Genomic DNA, 24,597 nt, shown 5'->3' on the forward strand with positions numbered 1-24,597 from the left:
TCTTTTATATCAAAATTCGATGACGTTTTTGTTTATCCAGAATCGTTCTTCTTGGAACGTGAAACCAAAAGGCTATCTTATGTCTGAAATATTACTAAATCAATTAACCATCCTAGAAGAAAAATATACTTAAATAATGAAATGGTCACTTTAGGATGACTAGTTGAAAGAATTATCACCACTTCCACAGATGGTGTCGGACAATATTATTTAGATAAACGCTCATCGATTCATGAAAGCTTCTAAGCGCGAAAAACGAAAAATAAGCTCAACCACTTTGTTTGTTGTAACATTAAGACGCTATTAGGTTATTTATAGCTAGATCGGGTTCGAATGTTGTTTAGGTAATCAGATGCGTACGTGAGAACCCAGAATTAACGGAATAATCATGTCATCAAGGCATGGTACATAACAGAAGTAATATTTCGCTCCTTGGAAATATATCGGACAGCTACTCTTATTCCATGTACATACAACTGCCAGTTCTGAGCAATTTCACCAATATTATGCTAAAATATTTATCAATAAATCGGGTCGGGATCATGCTTTTCGATTCGAAAAAAAATCTTTTTAAAATTTTAATTTTCTTGATTATGAGCAATATAGTAATTAACAGGTTACAGTTATTTAAAGTATATAAAGTTGAACATAATGAAAATTTCAAAACAAGGGCAAAGATGGAAATATTAAAATTAAATTCATAGAGCAAGAAATGGATAACTATGTTAAATTCAAGTTAATGGGAGGTCTAAAAAAAATGAAGGCTAATACCTAATATTGTTCTTCTCTAACTGTTAACTTTTAATGATGTCATTTAGTTTTTACTAGCACGAAAACAATACTTTCTTATTTTTTGTTGAATCACTTACATTTTAATCAATAGGTCCTGTTCGCATTTTGAAAATTAGAGCCAGTACAACCCAAATCTAACATTTTATCGATTTATACATATAAGTAAAAATATTGACTATTTTGTCTATAAATCTACCTGTTAGCTTTAACACCGCGAGCTTTAGCAAGAGTAAAACTTTCGGTGCTTAGAATGTAAGATGCCACCATAAACATATCAACGAGGGGTAAAATGTCAGATTGTCCTTTTACAAAACCTGCGTCAGTCATTTTGAAAAAAGATATGTTTCTCCTAATACACTATATAAACGATTTAACAACAATGTCAAGACTGAGGKTGCATATGTACATGCTCCGCATTGCAACCGCCGCGGCCGACRAGCCCCTTGACGTCACAACTGCTCCCAGCTGATGACGGCGCGTTACAAGAATGATTTGAATTACACAATTTTCAATTGCTTATATTAATTACATYGAAATAAAAAAAATAGTTTYTTGGTCAACTGTGGTGTTTTTAATAGTATTAAGTTACGTTTCTTTTTTTTTATTARTTATTTCTTTATTCCAAATTACATTCGATTGATACATGCACATGTATAAAGAATACAAAATTAAATGGCTTTAAAAAACAATTGACAAAGGACRTATTATACTAAAGGTACTGTTGTTACATATTTAAATAGTCTCTAATACTATAAGGCTCTAACTCAATTAACATCTGTTTTAATTTATTCTTAAACAATTTTTCAATTCTTACTTTTTTAATGTTGTTTTCTAGTTTATTAAATAATTTTATACGTTTGTGGGTAATATTTTTTAAATTTAATTTTTGTGCAAGTTTTCCATTAGACACTGACTCCAACTCATTGTTGAACAAAACAAAACCGGTACTGCTAAAAGTAGCAGGACAAACTTAAGTCACAGCGAAACAAAAGAGGAAAGCATGGATCGCAGAGGAAACCTGGAAGGAAATTGAATCGTGGTATAAACTCGATGCCACCGGCCTACACAAGGAAGAGGATAGAGAACAATTTAACCGACTTAATAAAGAGATCAAACGCCACTGGAGAAACAATATATGCGCAGAAGTCCAGCCTCACACACTCACACAAGTGTGAGTCAAAGGGCCTGTTTAACAAAGTCAACCAAATTACACGTCCATTCAACTGAAAGTCCTCGAATCTCGAAGATCGGAAGATAGTAAACTTATAACAGACCTAGAACAGGTTAGGGAGCGGAAAAGTGTTGAGATAAGTAAATTAAGACCCCGAAAACTGAGAAAGTCATACGCAAACTATAACATACAACAAAAAAAACTCACATACCGAGAGAAGAAGTGAGGGCAGCAGTTAGTAAGTTGAAAACCAACAAGTCAAGTCGCCTGGAGAGGACGGCGTGGTTGCTGAAATGCTGACTGCACTTGATGATTCAAAAGTTGAACTACTTCATAAGATCTGTCAAATGGTATGGGATACCGACATTTAATCTGATGACTAAACGAAATCAGTATATGTGCCAATACATAAGAAAGCACCAAAAGACATATGCGACAACTATATGTTAACGATAATATCGGAACGCGTAAAGCCTTAGCTTCTACCACAAATACCACCAAATAATAACACCAGAACAAGCTAGATTTGTCCCAAGGAGAGCAACCAGAGGACAGATACTCAACCTCTGACAAATGAGCGAAACGTCGAGGGAATTCAATGTGCCTACTTACTTATGCGTTATAGATTGCTCTAAAGCATTTGATTGCGTACGTTTGGAAAATTGATGGACGATCTTAAATGAAATGGGCGCACCTCGCCACTTCATATCGCCAACACAAAATTTATACAACAGCACAGCATACGTCAGAGTAGAGAGAGATCTGACCATTCATACCGAGTAAAGAAGTCAGGCAGGGTTGTATACTAGGCCAACTACTCTTTAATATGTATTGCCAGTGGATCATGAGGAAAGAGCTCGATGACTGGCGGGGAGGAATTACCATTGACGGCATCCAAATCTGCAACTTGCGCTACGCCGATGATACGACTTAAGCACTGCATCGGAAGATGAATTAATCAATATTATACGAAAACCAAAATAATGATAATTGATCGCCAAAATAGTAACAGACCTGAAGTAAAAATGATAACCAACATCGGAGAGTTGACGCTTTCATATATCTTGATACCACAATTTCAAGCAGGGTTGGATCTGGCGACTAGAAAAAGAAGAGGAGCGCAATAGCGAACTAATCCATGACCGAACTAACCAAAGTAGTATTGAAAAGTCATCACATATCGCTTAACACCAAAATGAGATAGGTATGGAGCTTGGTATTTTCAGTCTCTCTATATGGATCAGAAGCCTGGACTAAAAGAAAAAGACAGTAGTAGTGATAAGCGGAAGATAGATGCCTTCGAAATGTTTGTTGACGCAGAATGCTGACAGTGCCCCGAACTGAGAAAAGAACCAACCGTCAGGATCCATTCTGGACACTCAGAATTAAGAAGAGATTGAGCTTATGATAGCGGAGAAAATAATTTCAGTATTTGGTCATGTGTTAAAAAAAATGGTCTTGACAGACTCACTTTGAAAGGAAACGTCCGTGGGGAAAAGATCAAGAGGAAGGTCGCCTACCAGATACATGGATCTTATAACCGGCAGACATGTCACCCAAACATTCAAGGTGGCAGAAGGTATACAGGAATGGAAAGCCATCACCGAAAACAATACATTAACTCATGATGGTCGAAACCGTGCAAACGACTAAGAAGAAGAACATTTATACGGATGTAATATAAAGGATGACGTCTACCACTGCTCCTCGTCAGGATTTGACCTGGATTTGTTTTCGTCCTTCTTCAAAATATAAGCTTGCTTTCGAATGTATGTTATTTGCGGGTGCTTGCCATGAACATGTTCTTGTACTTGTGGCATAGTTGTGACTGAGCAATTAGTCAAAAAACTATTTTCAAACATACAGTAACCTAATTCTAGGCAGATAATATAGGAATTTTAAAAGCTGCTGTTTGTTAGTGCTGTAACGTAAGGAAAGTGTAGACACCATAACCGGGTGATTCAAATCCGCGTCATAGTAAAACAGTAAAAAAATATTTTTAATAAAAACTGAGATATTTGTAAAAAAACAAGAGCAGAAGGTCCGCAACCACGTTTTTTAAGGTAATCTGCCTCGTAACATTAAATAAATACGTGTGGCTTCGGGAATATCAAAAGCTCAAAAAATCATGAAAAAATACAGAAAATTCCAATAAAATCGGTTAGAGTGTAAAGGGTAAATGCAACAGGATCCGACGAATTCTTCGTTTATTTACATCATAATCTCTAATTGATGTGTTTACAAACATACATACATACATTTCTGTATTTAATTCCAAGCAAATTTGTGCCCTTGTAATCACCTTACTGCACAATCTTCTCGACTTGAATTGAAAGTATTTTTTTATAATGGTCCATTTATTACTGATACGATTCAGCTTCTGGTATGCTACTAAACTAATAGCAGATCCGAAAATTTGAGACAGGAAATTCAAAGTAAGTCACAGTTTGACAAATAATTGTTATTATTGACAAGGGCTATCCATCTGTAACTATCTGTTAATGCCAAAAATCATCATTCCCGCTTTTACTTTTCATCAAAAAATTATAGAAGATAACTTTTTTAATATCAAAAATTTTCGTAATTTGAAGCAAAGATCGTAATTTTACTTTTCGAATGCTTAAGCATTCCAATAAGCTACCAAACAAAGGTGGAACCTTTTAAAAATAATTCTTATTAACAAAGTTAAAATCGGATTTTCAACTGTTAATATCTTCTAGAAATTATCGAAAAAAAAACATGTCAATATTTATCTCCTACCTTCCAAGTGAACTCCTATTAGCCCTTGAAAGGAAAGTCGCCAATTTTGAATCACCCTGTATACTAGTCGTTTTTCTTAGATAAAGTTTTAAAACTAAAATAGCAATTATCTTAGTTTCATTAATGCGACAATTTCCGATAACACGCTCTATCAAAATATAACTAGACAGCGAGTTGACGTAGTGCTTCTGTGTCTTCTGACGTCTTCTGACAGTGTTGCAACTATAATTGTCGAGCCTAACCATTCTTGGCCATTCGTTTCCATTAAGCTTTTAACATGACACACTATGACATCAGATATTTTCCGATTTTATTAGCGATATGCTTTTATGGGTTTCTTTGAATATAGTTTTTTGCCACTGCCATGCAGAACATTAGTCGATATCTTCCTCACTTTTCATTCAGTTTTTGCTCATCACTTATCTCCAGATCTCTATTTGTTTTGATGGTTATGAAGTAGAAGATACGATCGAAGCAACTAAGTGCATTGTAAATAATGCTCAGTAGGTGGGCCAAATTATATAGAAATTCGATAAATAATTGAAGGAACTTAGATTAACCGCATGCATTTATTATTGAGTTAGTATCAATTAAAACCACGTAAATAATAGAGTAGTTGTAACTTATAAAATATAAAAAAGTGACGAGGTATCTAATATTTTTGTACTTCTAATGGCTTTAATAGTGGTCAGCATTGGTTCCTCACTTAATTATCTAATTATTACTTCCATATTGGTTACTAATTTTTTCCAAATGTTACAATGTAATTAATCCCGTTATTGAACCATGTGTTTAATATCCCAAATTTGCAAAAAAGTCACCTTTCTCCTGGAACTGTCCCCTTTTTTCAATTTTCCAACACACGTTTCGTCTCCACTTAAGACAGTTTTACAAACCAATTTAGTTTTTGTGCTCAACGCTCAACTGTAGATATCAGATAAACACGTTATTGTGATCAATATTTCGCTCTTAATTGAATAACGGAGATCGTAAAAATTCCGCTTTTATTTCCACTTTTTCGATAGTAATACTGACATTACGTGGTAATTGCTTTTTAAACGTATTTGAACTTGGACAAAGAGTTATTATGGACGCTGTTTCTGATTTTCTCTTTCAATTGAAAAGGCAAAAACCATTTCAGCTTGATTGAAAATGCTATATAGTATCGAATTAAGGTCAGTGTGTCTTCTCTGTAGAATGTCGTAAAATTGTGCAGCTGATTGGCAATAAAAAAACTTACAATAAATTCGAACCGTTTTCTAAACAATGAAACCGGGAATACACTCTAACAATCCCTTGAAAGAAAAGTAACCACTTTACAGGGTGATTCAAAATTGGCGTTATTCCTCTAGAGGTGTTGTCTGGGGGTGTCTTGCGATTACAGAAAAAATAGTAAAAATAATTAAATGTTATTAAAAACTCAGATATTTTCAAAAAACTAGGTCAGAAGGATGGCAACAATTTTTTTCAAGGTAATCTGCTTAATTAACATTTCCTAAATACCTCTTCCTTCGTAATTATTAAAAACTCCGGTAACCATGGATAAACATGAAGCAAAGAAAATAAAAGACAATATCATGCGTTGAGGTCAGGATAACAGTGTCACCTTGCGGTCAGTGCTGCGACGAAACAGCCCCAGAGTGCGTCCACCTTTTTGGGGCAAATGAGTGTCCTCCAAAACCACCTGTTAAAGGAAATGTATCATTGATCAATATAATTGATCAAATAAAATGCAATTCTGTTGTTAAAACACAAGTGTTCCCAAGAGCAAGAAGTCCTTCCCGTTTCACTCCAAATATCTTTGTGGCCCAATCACTTTGCGTCTGGGCTCATATTTTGAGCAGCTTCTTGTGTTCGGTTAGTTAACTGCTACTCAACTTAAACCGGTGTTCGGAAGATCAGAGATTTAATGTGTTCTTGGTGTACTGTGCATATTACATACATGGTAGGAATGTACGCCCTTCCTCGGGAAAGTTATCGGGGCAATTAAGTATCCAGTGTTTCAGAAAGTGCAGTTGTTGTGTACTGTTTTAAGTAATCTCCTGGAAGGCTCAGCTGCAATAATCTCCAATACCTGTCCCTCTAGGTCTAGAAACCGAGCACCTTTAGATTGTCCACTCTTTGCGTCCATTTTGGGCCGCTCGTCTAGTGTGTAGCTCTTTGCTGGTGTAAGTTCTTACAGCTTCTGCTATGTTACTGTGGCATTTTTCCATAACTAACCACATATTCGCAATATATTGGTTTACATTTTCTGAAAGAAGCTTTAAAATAAGGCACAATTTGACAAATGCTTGTTATTATTGACAAAGGCTGTCTACCTGTAACTATCTGTTAATGACAAAAAACATTATTGCCGCTTTGACTTCATCAAAAATTGTAGAAGAGTACTTTTTTAATATGAAAAATTTTCATAATTAGATCAAAAGACCGTAATTTTTCTTTTCCAATTATTAAGTATCCCAATATGCTACCAATCAAACGTGGGACCTTTTAAAAATAATGCTTAATAACAAAGTTGAAATTCGATCTTCAACTGTTAATATCTTCTTGAAATTTTTGAATTTTGAATCACCCTGTATAGCCAGTTATATTATATGGAATACCATCAATATACAGGTTCTCCCTTACTGACCTAACCCCTCGGTCTGACCTAACTTTGATTAATAAAAAATGTTTGGCTCCTCGGCTATTGAGGGTCAAAGTCCTTTAAACATATCTTTTTTTAAATATCGGGAGAATGTTACGATATGTTTTGGTGAAACCCATTGTTCTTATGTATGTAACTCATATTTTGATATAATTAACTTTTATTACAAAAAAATATCACGCTCCTTTGCTATTGATGGTCAAAGATCTTCAAAAGAGTTAAATTTTTTGAAAGTTCATTCTGACCTAAGACTCATATTTTGATGAAACAATCGAGTTCATCCGTTTTGGACTAGTGGTGAATTCTTGAGTGTCGTGGTACAAAAACACTGAGAACTTTTTATTTCCTCGATGGAGCCAACTCATTTTTATGGTTAATGCACTAATCATTTATTCACAATGTTGTGCTCCTTGTAAAATCTTGTAGCGTTCATAGTTGTTGCACAAAAAAATCTGTTTTCTTGCCACTTAACAATGTATACAAAAACTACAAATATCGTGATAAGTGAGTCAAAATTTAATTATCAAACGTTTGACGTTTATCAACCAATCTCACAAATTCGTTCACTCACGAATGGAGTTTTCTAATCAAGAAATCACCGACATGGTCAAAGTATAAGGGTTTTGCGCAGACAACTTGCGCGAAAGCGTACGCGTTTACACCGCGCGAATCCCAAATCGACACGTTACCAGATTACCGGACATTCTCACGGATTAAACCTTTTGATCACTTGATTGTGAAAGAAGTACTTGAAACTCATTTCCTTCGGTCTTGTAGATACGTAGGCGAGAACTGTTTTCAAAATAATTATTTTTTACAAAAATGAGAAGTGTGGCTGTTAACAATTACATATTATATTTAATACCAGCTACAGATTATTGAAATTTACACACAATACAGAAGTGCAAAAAAATACAAAATATGAACGATTTGAATCAATATACAGGGTGGCTTTTTTCTAAATCTTGAAACGCTCAAATAACACTCAGAACTGATACCATTGACGTTTTTGAGCTATAACAGATTTTTAATATTAAGCAAATTCCAGGCAGTTCCAAGTTTTCGTACTAGACCTTAATATTTTTTCTATGCGTCCAAAGATACGATCGGATGGAAGACAGGACTGACCTCTGACCGGAAATATAATTTCTATTTTCCTTATATTTTCACCCGAAAACTTGTGGAGCCAAAACATCAAAGCATATACAACGTTTTTGTTTTCGTCTCCACAGCCGTCTGCAAAAAAACGGATTTTTGTCGCAGTTTCAGAAAATTCAGCTTTTTCCAAAAAATCTGTAATAGCAGATGATGTCTCCGTTGCCCTGCCTACCTACCTGATGCTTCATCAACGTGTAGAATATTGGTTCCTTACAATTAAGTTTGGTAATACCAAAAAAGTATATTGACAGCTGTTGAGCGTAAAATTCCTCCTAAATAGGTACCTTCGGTAATACCTGAACGTGTTGTAAATCGAAGCAATATGAAATGGTATTCGGTTCTTCAACATTCATCAGCTTATAAAATTGTGCCGCACGAAATGTATGCACCTTTCGGTCAGTCGACATTTTCTGTTTTTCAAAAGGACTTTGAGACATACTTATTTTGGTTTGTGTTATTACGCAATAGCTACAAACATCAGGAGCGGCGCTGCCGAATCTTACATTAAAATGCTTACTAAATACCCGGCTAAAGTACTTGTAATTCACTTTTGGACTGTTCGATGCATCTTTGTTATATAACTTGGAAAGTATGGAAATGTTGTACTCCGAAGATAAATAAATCCTTCGAGACTTTTGCCTTCCATAGTGACTCTCTTTTCCTTGTAGTGGACTAATAAAAGACCTCACAGGACCCAATTTTTCTGCAAACTTAAAAGCTTGTCTATCGCCTCCTCTTTTCTGTGTTATAACTCCTTAACCATCATGGACTCTTGCAAATAGTATTAAGTCTAGGTTGAGAAACGTTGTACACAGCCCTAATAAACTTCTGACAAAGTTATATTTTTATTGGCGATCGTATACTGACCTGAGGCTACTCTATTTAAATTTATAACAAAAAATATATTGTATGATAATAAAAATTGTTATGAAAGGTATTTTAATCGAATTTTAACTTACATAATAATTTACCGAAAAAGAGTAAGATTTCCCATCAGGCTTGCGACTTCTTTTTCGTTTAGGCATATCCAACTTAATGCAAATGCAATATCCCATCTTGAATAACTTCATTTGAAGCTTTTAATAAAAAAATTTCCGAAGTTTAACTACCTCATCTCGACCTACCTGCCCACATTTTATATTAGGATTCTTATGGTTACCAACTATATTAAATCGCTGTAATGCCTGAAATAATTATTTTCATCTACACAATACATACAACTTTTTAAACATCTATTTCATTCACACCTCACTCCTTTCTTTTTCTCCCTGGGTGATAAATTTGTAGGTCGTTTCTGACTTTTACGGTCACTATTACCAACAATGTGCTCCCCTTGTATAAATTCCATGGTAAATCCATAAGTCTTGCAAAAAAAGTTGCAAAATAAACACAAAATAGTTGCAAATAAACGCAAACAGCACTTATAGCACTTACGTTATGAAAAGAACGTGTTTACTTCAGCACTAAATGCATTTTGTATGTCTAAGAGATTTTCCCAGTATATTTTAAGTAGGACAAAAAGCGATTTGAATGGTTAAAAGTACTTGAAATCATGGCAATTTAACTCAGTATTGTAGCGCCACCTTTAGTTGAAAACTTGAAAATTTGGACCAACTGCGTTCTACAAGTCTCCTCCTTATATTTCGTGGAACATATTAGAGATAAAATTTCCAATGCGAGAGCAGGAAAAGCAGCCCTGTTTCCCGTATTATTCCGCCACAGTAAACTCTTACTAAACAATAAACTCCTCCTTCATAAACAAGGCCAACCACCACAGATTATATACGGTACTTCAGCCTTCCTACAAAGAAACAAACCCAACATAGCCAAAATCCAAACAGTCCACAACAAAATCCTACGATCCTTTTCCAAAGCGCCCTGGTACACACGTGACAGGGACATCCACAAAGCCCTTAAAACCGACACCATCCAAGAATTCCTTACCAAACAAACATTTCGAATTCAAAACCAAAGTCCAGGTACCGATACCCAGTAAAGAGCTGAAAACCACAGAAAGCCAAATACAACCACAAAGGAGCAAAAGTTTTGCAAACTAGCTCTAAGAAAATATGCACAACACGGAACCCCATGAGTACAGTGTAAGTTCTCAAGCCACCTCTGAAGATGCAAGCAACTTGTGCTTGCGAAACATCAGGAAGAAATTCTACTATACGACAGCCTAAAAATCCGTTTTCCGTTTAAAAAAGTTTCAAGGAATGGCCTCGAAAGCCTATCTCTATTTTATTCTCTCGTTCCGATCCAAAAAGGTAGCAGTTTTTAAGACATTTTGATAAAAGCACGAGATATTATGAACGTATAACCGACAGATGCGTTATTACTTGTCATCAAAGTCATCGTAATTGTTGAGTAAAAAATAATCCTGTTGGTGGTACCGAACAGTAGGCTTATAAATAAAGATCGAATTTTAAGCATTTTGCTTATTGCTGAATTTTATAAGCACTCATAAGATTATTTAATTTCTAGACAAATTATACCAAACTAAATATATTGCGATAGCTTTTACTATGCTTTTTTTAAGTTTTCATGCTTTTTTGTCGGGTCGTGCTTATTTTAATTTTTTTCCGCATATTTAAATAATTTTAAAAACAGTACAAAACATTATACGGGAACGCTATTAGGAGCACATTAAAAAATATGAGGAAAATCAAAATAAGCAACAAACTAGTTTGACTTCACTAGCTTCAAATTCTCGTTTTAATAAACAAAAACAATTTTATTTTGATTTGTGCAGTGCTATGGTTAAATCAGGCATTCCTTTGAATAAATTACAAAGTAGTTCGATTAGACAACTTCTAGAAAAGTATTGTAATTGCATTCCAGAGGAGAGTAGTCTTCGTAAAAATTATGTCAGCCCAGTTTATGATGAAACAATGTACCAAATTAAAAAAATTATAGCAAATAATTATATATGGTTTACTGTAGATAAAACAACTGAGACATATGGGAGATATATAGTCAACTTGATTATAGGAGTCTTGAATGAAAATATTATGATTTTTAATAAGTTCGAAGGAATTAGCAAAAACGAACAGTAATACTATTTCTCGATTTGTTCATGAAGAGTTAAACCAGTTTTTTTGCCCGAGGTGGTTCCAAATGAAAAAATTGTATTGATGCTTCCCGACGCAGCACGATACATGATTAAAGCTGCATCAAATCTTGAATTTTTTTACTATAGTTTAACCCATTGAACCTGCTTAGCACATGGGCTTAACCGCATAGCTGAAACTATCAGATTGCAGTATCTGTTGATCAATAAATTAATAAAAAATGGCAAAAAACATTAAGCAACAAACTATTTTGACTTCCCTAGCTTCAAATTCTCGTTTTAATGAACAAAAACAACTTTATTTTGATTTGTGTAGTGCTATGGTTAAATCAGAGATTCCTTTGAATAAATTACAAAGTAGTTCGTTTAGACAATTTCTAGAGAAATATTGTAAAAAATCATTCCAGATGGGAGTACTCTTCGTAAAAATTATGCCAGTCCAGTTTATGATGAAACAATGCAGCAAAATAAAAAAATTATTGCAAATAATTATATATGGTTTACTATAGATAAAACACACATGTGGGAGATATATAGCCAACTTGATTATAGGAGTCCTGAATGAAGATTGCAGGATCCGTTGTTCAATAAACGAATAAAAAATTGCAAAAAAATATTTTATCAAAGCTGCCAAAAACAGCAACTGCCGTTAGTGGAATCCATAAAGGTTATTAAAGATTTTGAAGCTACAGCAAATAGTATTCCAGGATATATCGGTCAAATAATAAAATAAAAATTGGTTTAGACTCGTTCAAAGAATACAGGGTTCCAAACATTGCAAAAAGTATCTACTGTTCTGAATGGTTCGCCAAATTCCGATTTTAAAATAGATCCAGCAGTTATACCAAAATTTAAATATGCACCTATAACAAGTGTAGATGTAGAACGAAGTTTTTCTGCATACAAAAACATTTTATCAGACAGGAGACATAATTTTACTACGGAAAATTTGGAGAAACGTTTCGTTATATTTCCTTTTAAGCATTGTTAATTGTAAATAAGTATATTGAAAATAAATAGAACGTGTTAAATGTAAAATAACAAATAAAAATAACAATATATTATCATTACAACTTGTTTTAATTTTTGTTCAAATTACTTGTTAAAATATTTTTATGGGTTTTTAAGCACTTTTTTTTCATTTTTGGTGCTTTCGTAGGCACTTTTTTCGATTTTTTTGTGCTTTTTTATCCGGACTTTACTTATAAATATCACCATTATACCTATCCGGCCCTAAGCTGTATGTGAAAGAGATTATTTCGAAAAGGCCAACTCACGTCAATACTCTCGATGTGATCACCGTAACCTGTTTTAAGGACAATGTAAAACCTATCTAAAGCACAAGATTAAAGTTGGGCAATCTGTTTGCAACGGTACTTCTTTATTGTTTTGGATGCATATTTTCCATTTAATGCACCGGAAGCAAAAAAATCTTTTCACGAGCCTCGATAGTCAATAATAACCTGCACAATATAATATCAAACTGCCATATAAGTCTAACAGTAGCGATCTAGATTCACGAACCACCTTAATCGCAATCTAAAAGACCAATCCATTAGCGTAAGTAAGCAAGACTAGTGGCTCTTTATAGTCGAAAATATATGCATTAAAAAGACTTTTTGCCTTAATTGTTTATCTGGTAGCCTATCTGTTAGTACAGTTAAGCTTCTTTCTTAAGTGGATGGTAAAAGCGTAAAATATTTTATATAATTGGAACAGTAAATGACATCTACTCTCGTTTATATCTGAGTTATGAAAGTGGTTCGCGCAAGGAATCAAGTTAATCATGTAATACTTCTATCAAGTTGATGTAGATGTAACATAAGTTGATTTCTTCTTATACAAGGTGAGTTTTTAAAGTGTTACCAGGCTATATCTCGGAAACGATTTCAAATATATTTATAAAATTTTGCCGAAGTGAGAAATAGGTAGGGGGACGTATTTTAACAAAAGTTTTATTATTCTACTTAAGCGCCCTCTGTGAGAAGTACTGTCAACATTAAAATTTTAAATTGAATTATATATTTTTATTGTAAAGTTTAAATCAACAATAGAAACTATGTATGTGCACACTTTCTTATGCCATTTCAGATGGCCACTTAGTTCCAGAATAATGACGTGCAAATCAATTTATTAAATTATGCCCCGAGTACTATTACTCAACTATCAACTATGTTTCAACAGATGTTAAAAATGCGTGCCTTCAACTTCCAAACACTTTACTGCTCTTGTTATTTAATAATTTTGCTCTCACGCCAACATTGCAGGTGTCACTAACCAGCAGGCAGGCCGAATTCTCTCTGCACCAAGAATGAAAAAAAAGTGCTTAAAAACCCATAAAAATATTTTAACAAGTAATTTGAACATTCATATCATCTGAGGTGGTGGTGCAGTGGCCATCACTTCATATTTTATAAAACAGCACAAAAAATCAAGCGGCGTCAGATATAGAGATCGTGCAGGTCAGTTGAACGGACCACCGCCACCAATCCATATGTATAGAAATATTTCATCTAAATGACTACGGGCCTCCRCGGCATAATGGGGTGGAGCCCCATCTTGCTGAAACCACACATTCATGTTCTGGCTCAATGACTGGGGTAAACTGTTTCTTAAAAAGKTGGTGAACATATTTTCATTTAAATGTCTTTCACAAAATTGCGACCAATAATTATATCCCTAACAATAGCACATCAAACATTACGCGACTGTACATTATTAAAACAACAACAAACATTACAKRGAACTGTGCCAAACCAATATCCCTGTATTGGTTTGGCACAGTTCTGATCCAGTAAGGATTTTCTGCCGTCGCGATAAAAATTCCTTTCAACATCGTAAATGTTATCTGTAGTTTACCTGCCCGCAGTTGGAACACATTGCTTCATCAGGAAAAACAATGTTTTCCAAAAATCTCATTTTATTCTGCCCCGTGACCCAATTGCAAAACGTATTGTACCGTGGATGGCCGAGAATCAACCTCTTTCTTCAGCTTCCAACTTTCATTCACCTCTGTACAACTTTAACTACGGAACAGGAACAAACAAACTTCAAAATTACCGCCAACTTCACAAACAATAACAATAACAGGCGGAGAACTCGCTTTTCCGACTCCCGGAGTTTAACCTCTTCTGCACTCGGACGCTGCTGTTACTTCACTCACTCTTTGTCTGGATCTCGTCATCGCTTATATAATTTCCTCCAGGTAACCCAGATGGTTCTCGAAATCTTCAGAACAGGTGCGAAACTTCCCGCTTGTCAGTGTCATATTTGACAGTAAAAGGGGCGCAAATGGGGCTCCCATTTACTGAAATACCATGAATTTTGATCCCTCCATTTCAAACGTGCGTACACCGGGCCATTTCCGTTACAGTATTTTGAAAGTCTTGTCTACACTGTTCTTGGTGGAGTGTGCCATGGTATGGATGCAATTAATACCTGTGCTATATGGTTATCGACTGAGCGATTGACGAATAAAACTTAAATATTATTATYGATAATTGTGTAACCAGATGTGTAAACCATGCAAAAATTTGTATACMTAGATAGGTTTTCATGCAGAATACAAATATATCATTCCATTTAAAATTTCAAAGTACCTCTCAAAGAGGGGGCTGGAGTAGAATAATAAAMAAATTTAAAGACATTGGACAGTGTGCCAAGGTCATTGGGGGCAAGCGGTTYAAAATATTTTCAAAATGGCCACACTTCCGGTTATACCGGAAGTAGGTATCAACTTGCTTATTTTAAATGCAACACACGATATATTATTACGCTGTTGAATTCTACTCCAAATTTTAAATATATTTCATATACAATATCCTGTAGCCAAGTCTAACTGTTGTTGATTTATTTAGAATTTTATTAAAAAATTGACAGTTGCAGCCAGTCGAATAATTATTAATTTTTCCTATAAGGGAATTTGTTATACTTAATTTGAGTCGCATTTATTGTTGCAAAGGACTTACTTTAATGGAATTTTGAAAACATTTTGAAAACTATTAATACAAAATGTTAAAAAAATCATTTTCAAAATACAGCTAAAGAAACCGCCCAAGATCAGTTTTTTCAAATGGAAACCCTCGCTTTTGATAATTTTGTTGATAATCATATTCAGTATTAAAAATAAGTGTAAGTTTGTGTAACGATGTCTATTCCGAAAGTGTTCAGTTTTTGAAATACTGCCAATTTAATGTTTTTATGTGGCTATTTTGCATCACGTTCTTTCAAATCCTGTCACTCTTAGTTTCCATGACAAAAGTGTACATTTTTAATGAAATAAAATGCTAAAGAAATGCTGACAGCTGTCAGTTACCTTTTGAAAATAATTAATAATAATGCCCGGGCGCTTCAATATATATCAGAAAATTATTTAAACTTATTTATTATTTATSAAGAAWGTGATAAAGCTGTATCAAGAATATGTGACACATTTGACATTCGATATCCACAAAAGCAAAAGACCTCATGCTATGCAGTTAAACAAATTATAGAAAATTTCGAGAATTTTGAATACGTCTTAATACCAGTGATTGATATAATAATAATTAAAGATACATAAACGGTTCTTGACATAACTTGATCATATTCTCCATAAATAATAACTAAGTTTAAATAATCTTCGTTGTGGCCATTTTTGTCATGGAAACTAAAAGTGACAGGGATTTAAAAGAAGATGCGGCAAAATAGCCATATGGAAACATTAAATTGGCAATATTTAGAAAACTAAACACTTTTGGATTAGACATTGTTACCCAAACTTACACTTATTTTTAATACTGAATATGGGAAAATTATCAAAAATGGGGGTTTCCTTAAAAAAAATTGATTTTGGGCTTGGGGTTTTTTCAACTATATTTTGAAACTTATTTTTTTAACACTTTGTAATAATAGTTTTGAAAATGTTTCCGAAATTCCTTTAAAGTAAGTCCTTTTCAACAATAAATGCTACTCAAATTAAGTGTGACAAATTCCCTTATAGGAAGAAATGAATAATTATTCGAGTGGCTGCAACTGTCTTTTTGACCTAAAATTTCAAATATCTCGAAAACGTTTAGACTTAATTATTTGGGATATTATAAATGAAAAACATTCAGAATTTGGAGTAGAATTAAAAAATGTAATAATATAGAGGGTTTTCCATTTAAAATAAGCAAGTTGATACGCACGTCCGGTATAACCGGAAGTGTGGCCATCTTGAAAATATATTGGGCGGCGTGCCCCCAATGATCTCGGCACACTACCCAATTTTCAAATTTCTGCTAATTACACTTTGCTAGATATCGATCACCCTGTATAGGGGACACCTTGTAAACTGTTTCTAAGATCCAGGCTTGGAACACTTCAGAAAACTCACTTTGTAGAACGCACAGTTTTATTGTTAATAATACTGTCTTTTTTGTACAAATTTTTAAATGGATAGAATACTTTTCGTACGAAGTCAATAAATTTTTGGCTAACGTGATAATTGAAAACTTTGATAGATAAGTATTTGTGTTAGAACATTAAAACAGATTACTTTTTTTTTTATTCTAAAATTTCTTTTAGAAACCTATATAAAAACATTGCTGTTTATCCTATTTAACATTGGCATTATCACATTAGTCCAATCTCATATTTAAATATTAGTAACTGTTTCATTTATGATGCCTCATAGGCAAATTGTTATTTTTTAAGTTCCACAGAATTTAGTACTATTATTGCGAAATTGACCTCTTCCTAACCCAGCGATCATTATATCACGTTTTGCTTAAATTTTATTGTAAATAAATTAGCTTACGCTGCGGTTTCGCAGTTTAAAATACATTAATAATAGTTATTCTACGTAGTCGAGTGCAATTATTTAACATACCTATTATAAACATACCTTTTAAGTATTAACTGTCAATTTAGACGAACGTATCATGAGAATTTATCGCCATTAAAATTGTTCCCATTATTCAGTGATTTCATTAGGCTTGCACCTTATGGTCAATGTTAAGCACTAAAAACCTACCGCAATACTAAAACCAGAGCAATTGTGCAGCTGAAGTATGTTGACGGTTGGTACTTTAACTATATGACAATCTTAAATACAACAATTGCATCTCTACTCCTATATCTTCTATATAAATTTGAAAACATTTCTCCGCTCTCAATTCTTTTACCTCCTCCTTTACTTGAGGGTGTAACGTCTTCACACAGGAAGAAGTATTTTGGGAAATATTTTTGAAAGAACGTTACAGTATGTGTATAAGTAAGTTTAATATTTTTCATTTTAACACTCTTGAAGAACAAAATATCGAAATGGAGAAATGCCCCAAGAATGGAAATCTAACATTACAATCCCTATTTACTGTCATGAAGCTGCTCAGCATCAACAAAGAACAAGGATTTAGGCAGATTAGATCAAAAATCGACGCTATATTCATACTGCCATATATCATCGAGAACTCCATAGAATTTAACTAGCCTGCTGACCCCTTGTTGTGCTGAGCTAAGTCAAGCATTTGATAGAGTGCAACTAAAGGATGTACTAAAAACCCTGCAGGAACGAGGAGCCAACAACAATATAATCTGGGTAATAAAACAACTTAATACCAACAACAGTACAAGAATAAAATCAGGCACCTCAACCACAGAGGAAGTGAGATATCTGTGAGCATCAGGCAAGGAGATAGCCTGAGTCAGATACTCTTCAACCTGGTAAAAAACCTAGTGTAGGACGAGATCACAGAATGGGGCAAATCGAATTCAAAATATTGTGTATGCAGATGATGCGATTCTCATAGCAGAAAATGAGTACAACCTGAAGCCATAGGATACGGGAGAAATGAGATAGGATGATGGAAGAAGGGGGTCCACCCTAGAGAGCACGTCGACAGGATAAGAAATGATGGGAAAGTCCGAACAGAAAGAGAAACTGAACACCACCGGACCCTTAGGAATACCACCAAAAAGATGGGCCGACTCGTGCACTTCATGGCCACTGAACATCGAATGAAAAGTCGGAAAAAACAACAATTTCAATGTATCATTTTTTACATGTTTTTCACGTTATTGGGAATGTTCTTCTCAATATTTATTACGTTATACAGTGTGTCCACCACTTATGCAAAATTTTTAATTGATTTCAATTATTATTTTTTATTAGTTACATGCATATGTAGTGTGTACGTACTTACTACATATGTGCTGTGTGTTACTAGATATGTAGTGTAGTTGTGTATGTAGGGAACTGTGTTAGTGAATCGACCAATATCACAGAAATAGGTAGACTAAGAATTCTGAATACTCTGATAGGGCTAAACAATAATAGTAACCTTGAGTTATCTGCAGTGTATAGGTCACGTGACCTGTCTTATCTAGAATTCATAATGAATTTGAAAACTCACTTTAATAACAGTAAAAATAGTAAAAACCATTTAATCGTTGGTGCCTTCAACATTGACATAATTCTAGGCAGTCGGGTAGTGGCAACATGGGATCGTTATTGATAATATATTTGTCAAAACTGAATTTTTATTCTGCAAACCTTTTTAATTAACAGTACCCATAACAGGTAATTTTCCACTTTTCATCGTAATAGATAAACTGCATAAATCAAGTAGCAAACCAATGAAATATTTTTATAACTATAGCAATAACCAAGGGTAAAATATGTAGTAGCATTTCGCATAGCTAGAAAAGTTTCCGTCAGGCTTCAGCATTCCAGGCCGTGGCAAATCTCCAATCTGTGGTCTACTAGAGGGTGATTACTAGGGGTCACACTTAGAAAGTATGAAACAAATATTGAAAGTTTTTTTCGAAAATTTCTGGAATATTTTATCAGTTAAATTTGAAGTTCAACTTTGTTAATAAGCATTTTTTGAAATGGGCCCTTGTTTGGTTGGTACATAGCAGAAGTTGTTAAAACTTACACTGGCAAAGGCCTAGAAGCACTGGAAGATTGGCTCCAGGACTAGTGGACGACAACACTGACACTTTCCGTATTTACGTATTACGTATGTAAGATCACATTAAACCAATGGATTACTGAAGCCGTATAAATTGAGCAGGAGTTAATTAACCGAATACAAGAAGCTGCTCGAGAAAAGTGCATAATAAGGAGATACACAGGCACTTGGTTGGAGTTACAGACTCAAATGTATGTTTTTGTAATTTGTAAAGAAATAAATAATTCGAAATAGGTTCCGCCATTCAACGATCCCTGTTGAATTTGCCGTTTATCCAAGTCTATTTTATTGTTCGCTACAATTTTCCATGGTTACCGGAGTTTTTAATAATTTCAGAGTCAATGCGTGGATTCTCTTCTCCTACATCTTTGCCATTTATGGTTAAGGTTATATTTTCAAGTGTTTTGGAGAAGACTTTGATTTTGGTTGTGGATATGTTCATTAAAATACCATCTCGTTCGCTTTGTTTGACTATTTTAGGGATTATTTGGAGTGCGGGCTATGATGACGGTGTCACCCGTGAACCTTAAGTTATTTATTACCTTCCCATTCACTACTATTCCTCGTGTTGTTTCGTCAAATGTTTCTGTTAATATGGCCTCCGATTGTATGTTGAAAAGAAACGGTTACAAGACGCAGCTCTGCGTCACTGCTTTCATGATCGAGACCTTTTCTGACGTTTTGCCGTTTGTTCAGATTGTGGCCGAGTAGATGTTAAGATCTGTGATAGGTTTTCGTATTTAACGCAGTCAAATGCCTTGCGATAGTATGTAAAGCGCAGGTCTATCTTTTCTCATTTCTCAGTTTTCTATGATTAAACTTTTTAATTAAGAATCACTCAAATAATATATTGTACCGTGGATGGCCGAGTATCGAACTCTCTTCAGCTTACAACTTTTATGCACCTCGGTATAACTTTAAATGCGGGACAAGATCAAACTAACTTCAAAATTACCGTCAACTTCACAAACAATAACAATAACCGACGGAAAACTCGCTCTTCCGACTCACGGGGTTCAACCTCTTCTGCTCCCGGTCTGTCACTTCCCTCCTCTCCTGTTGTTCTCCTCGCTGCTTATATAGATTCCTTCAGATAACCCAGATGGGTTTCGAAATCTCCGGAACAGGTGCGAAATTTCCCGCTTGTCAGTGATGACAACTTGTTTTCATTTTTTTTTCAAATGCTTTTTGTTAAATTTTGTGCTTTCTAAAAATATTTTCATGCTTTCAGTGTTATATTTGACCGTAAATGGGGCGCGAATGGGGCTCCCATTTACTGAAATACCATGAATGTTGATCCCTCCATTTCAAACGTGAGTACCCCAGGCCATTTCCGTTACAATATATGGGATGTTGTTGAAAAATGCCTGTCAATCCTAGGGTTATAAAGCTTTTACTGATCGTTTGCCCATTTGCGGTCGATTCTGGTTTGGTTTATGGTATTATCTCTCAAACTCTCAATGGAGCAGTAGCAGTAGCACCACTTTTGCTATCTGCATACACAATAAAATTGGTTTTTTAACACATAGCATGAAATTAAAAAAATAGCTGTCGATGATAACATTTAACGCTCAGCAATCTTTTTCTAATTCGACTGGAGTCGCTAATTTTCAAGTGCCGAGACTTTGCTGTCAAATATTTCACAAATTTCTAGAGGTACGTAAGTCGCACGGGATATTTTGAATGCAGATCTAAATAAAAACATGCACAAGATTAATAAATTTTGTGGATGCTAAATAATAAAGTACAGCCACTACATTTCACTTAACATAATATCGCCACATTTTTGAATTTGTCCATGCATCACAGAATTTTATAAAATGCAATCCTTTGCTAATACTGATTCAAGAGTACTATTTATATGAACATAATGATAATAATGATATTTTAATGATAGTCATTCATGTATGGAGATGGTTCTGCAGCACGCTCAAATCCAAAAATTTTTAGACCAGTATTTTATGCTCGGCGTGGTGTATGCTTCGTGATCGACGAGCTCTGAAATATTTAGAACAATTCATTTTTTTTATTTATATGTTCTCGTTCTGACATTACATTCGTATCTCTTTAACGAATCTACCGCTTAAGAGAAAAATGATGACGAATTTTTTTAAATGGACAGATGTCTATGGAAATTAAATTATGCCATACTAAACGGTAAAATGAACGAATTGTTTAAATATTGTAACGTTCAGTAATAGCATGTGGCTTGCAGGGAATTTTCGATGTTGATTGATCATGGTGGGCAGCTTAACCATAACTCAATTTAGAGGATCAGTTGGAGCACATTAGCATAAGCAGATACATAAGGAGCAAGTTTTGTTTAAATAATTATGCAAAATGTATAAAATTTTGAATGTTGTCACAATATGTTTAAAATTTTACGTTTTAGTGTAATTTACATATCACACAACAACATTGCAAAAGTATTGTTAAAATGTTGCCTAATATAAGTAAATAATTTATATCTTATTCAGCATGTTTTATTTATATAGGTATATACAGTTTGTACTATTTTTCACACGTTTATAGGGTAACTTCGTAACAGACAGTGTTATCAAAAAATTAGTATAGGTGTCATGTGCTGTTTTTAGGACAAACCTGAAATGGTAAAATCAAAACTTTTTTACAAAAGTTTCTTTTGTTTTTGCGGGACATAAACTGTTTTTTTTGTATATGGAACTTTATTCATATTTATTTTAAATTAGAAATTTTAAATTGTATTTTCTACAATATAACACGACATTGGTGTCAACAACGCTGTTGCTTTTCAAAGCGATTTATTTAAACTTTACTCCTTTGAACCACAGTGGGCCGTGAAACAAAACCTAATATCTTAACAACACAGCTGTTTTGACATTTCAGCTATTTTAGCATTCCAACAAACAAACTATTTCGACAGTCCAGCTATTATGACATTCCAAAATTTCAGTTTAACCTACCTATTAGTTTGTGAAAATAACTTACCAATACTTTCAAAAGTTCGATATGATCTTGAGTAGTTTATATTTAAAGTGAAAAAACGAACAATTAGCACAACATTTATATGTTTTTTGCTATTCAGAAAAACGACATCTTTTTAAGGACATATTCCGCGCACAAGAAAGGCTTTTCTACAAAGACAAGACCAAAAACTTACAATGAAGAAAACAAGGAAAATCAAGAAATATTCGTATAAAATAATAGTCGTATTTGTCGAGGCCCATATACAGCTAATATATCATACAAACCATACATACCACAGCAAACTTCTTTCGGCGCGTTTAGCTTTTTAGTGGTCTCTTCATATTCTTGAATTTCAGATTTGAGGATGTGGAAGGTTAATAAGAATCGCGTCTGCGTGAAGTTTTCACTTCTCATTGCTTGCGGCCGTAAACACACATCCTAATGATAAAGAATGTACATGCCGATTTGCGTAGGCCGTGCATTAGAAGATTTACAACTTGCAGTTGTTTTCGACACTTAAAATTTTGTTTCCGTTCATAACGAGTCGTGCCAAAACCGCGTAAAATATGCTTAGCCCTCTAGCCATACAGAGTGTACGAAAACTTATTTTAAATGCAATCCCCTAATTTCGTTAGAATGGTTGCATTGGCCTTGCCACACTTTTGGACAAGACCAAAAAGTTTGTAGGTGCCATTTACAAAACGCCCTGTACAGCTGGAGCGCCAAATGTATTTTACATGGTTTCGGCTCGACTCGTTGTTACCGGAAACAAAATTTAAAGTGTCTAATCCAACTGTTCCGATGATTCCAACACGTTTGAACACTTCTAATGCACGGTCTACGTAAATCACCCTCTACAGGGAGATTCAAAATTGGCGTCATTCCTCTGGAGATGTTGTCTGAGAGTGTCTTTGGAGTACAGAACAATAAGTAAAAAAAATAAATTGTATTAAAAACTCAGATATTTGAAAAAAAAATAGATCAGAAGGATGGCAACAATGTTTTTCAAGGTAATCTGCCTAATTAACAGTAAGTAAATACCTGTTCCTGTTACCTTTATGTTCCTTCCAAAGAAACATAAAGCACAAAAAATAAAAGAGACACTAACATGCGTTGAGATTAGGATAACGGTGTTACCTTGCGGTCCGTGCTGCGATAAAACAGCCCCCCGAGTGCTGCCATCTTTTTGGGGAAAATGAGTGATATACCTAAATAGCTCACAACTCATCCAAAATCCTGTTAAAGGTTATGTATCATTGCTCAATATTATTGATGAAATAAAATAAAATAATGTTTTTAAAACTCAAGAAGTATTCCCAAGAGCAAGAAGTCCTGCCGGTTTCACTCCAAACATCTTTGTATCTCAATTATTTTGAGTCTGGGCTCATATTTTGACTAGCTTCTCGTGTTCGGTTAAGTAACTGCTGCTCAATTTGAACCGGTGTTCGGAAGATCAGAAATTTAATGTGTTCTAGTGTTCTGTGCATATTACATACATGGTAGGAATGTAGGCCCTTCCTCGGGGGAGTTATCGGGACAATTAAGTATCCCGTGTTTGAGAAAGTGCAGTTGTGGTGCAATGCGTCAAGTACTCCTGGAACGCTCAACTGCAGTAATCTCCAATACCTTTTCCTCTAATGCCCGGTTTCTCAACATTCGCCCTTATTGGTTCCATAACTATGTAGTGGATAAAGTTATAAGACCGATAAGATTTTATGGGTTTTCGAACGGTGACAGACAAAGTTATATCGAGCTCATAACAATCCGTTGGATAAGTACCTTTTTAATTCGACCGACAGAGGGAACTGCTTGATAGGGTATGTTCCATTTTTGACTGGTAGTACGGAAGGTGCGAAATACCGGTAAAAAAGAAGCGGATAGTAAAGAACTTTCACTTTTGTGCATCGCAAGGTAGATGACGCGACAAAAAAAACTAATTTTGATCGATCGGTAAACATCTGGTTTGAAGATCTTTCAAAAAACAGCCACAGATTTGATGTAAAAGCTCTCGAGTTTTTATCTGAATTCAGCATAACTGTTCACTAACGGACAATGAATTCCTTCTCACAGTACCTATATGTTTTAAGGTAGTCCCCAATAAGGTCCAATAATACACTGA

General features: G+C 34.5%; 1 protein-coding gene and 1 long non-coding RNA gene across 3 annotated transcripts in view; both read left to right on the top strand.

The window, feature by feature from the left end:
- The window catches only part of LOC109542356 (autophagy-related protein 16-1), a 609,070-nt gene that overhangs the window by 403,927 nt on the left and 180,546 nt on the right, over nucleotides 1-24,597 (top strand). The window lies entirely within an intron of this gene.
- Nucleotides 20,688-22,015, top strand: LOC125505154. Its single transcript, XR_007281959.1, has 3 exons — nucleotides 20,688-20,845; nucleotides 21,483-21,689; nucleotides 21,748-22,015. It is a non-coding gene; the product is annotated as an uncharacterized LOC125505154 (long non-coding RNA).

This window comes from Dendroctonus ponderosae, unplaced genomic scaffold (genome assembly GCF_020466585.1).
Source record: "Dendroctonus ponderosae isolate FM_Combo_2020 unplaced genomic scaffold, Dpon_F_20191213v2 Dpon_F_20191213_7, whole genome shotgun sequence".
Classification (NCBI taxonomy): domain Eukaryota; kingdom Metazoa; phylum Arthropoda; class Insecta; order Coleoptera; family Curculionidae; genus Dendroctonus; species Dendroctonus ponderosae.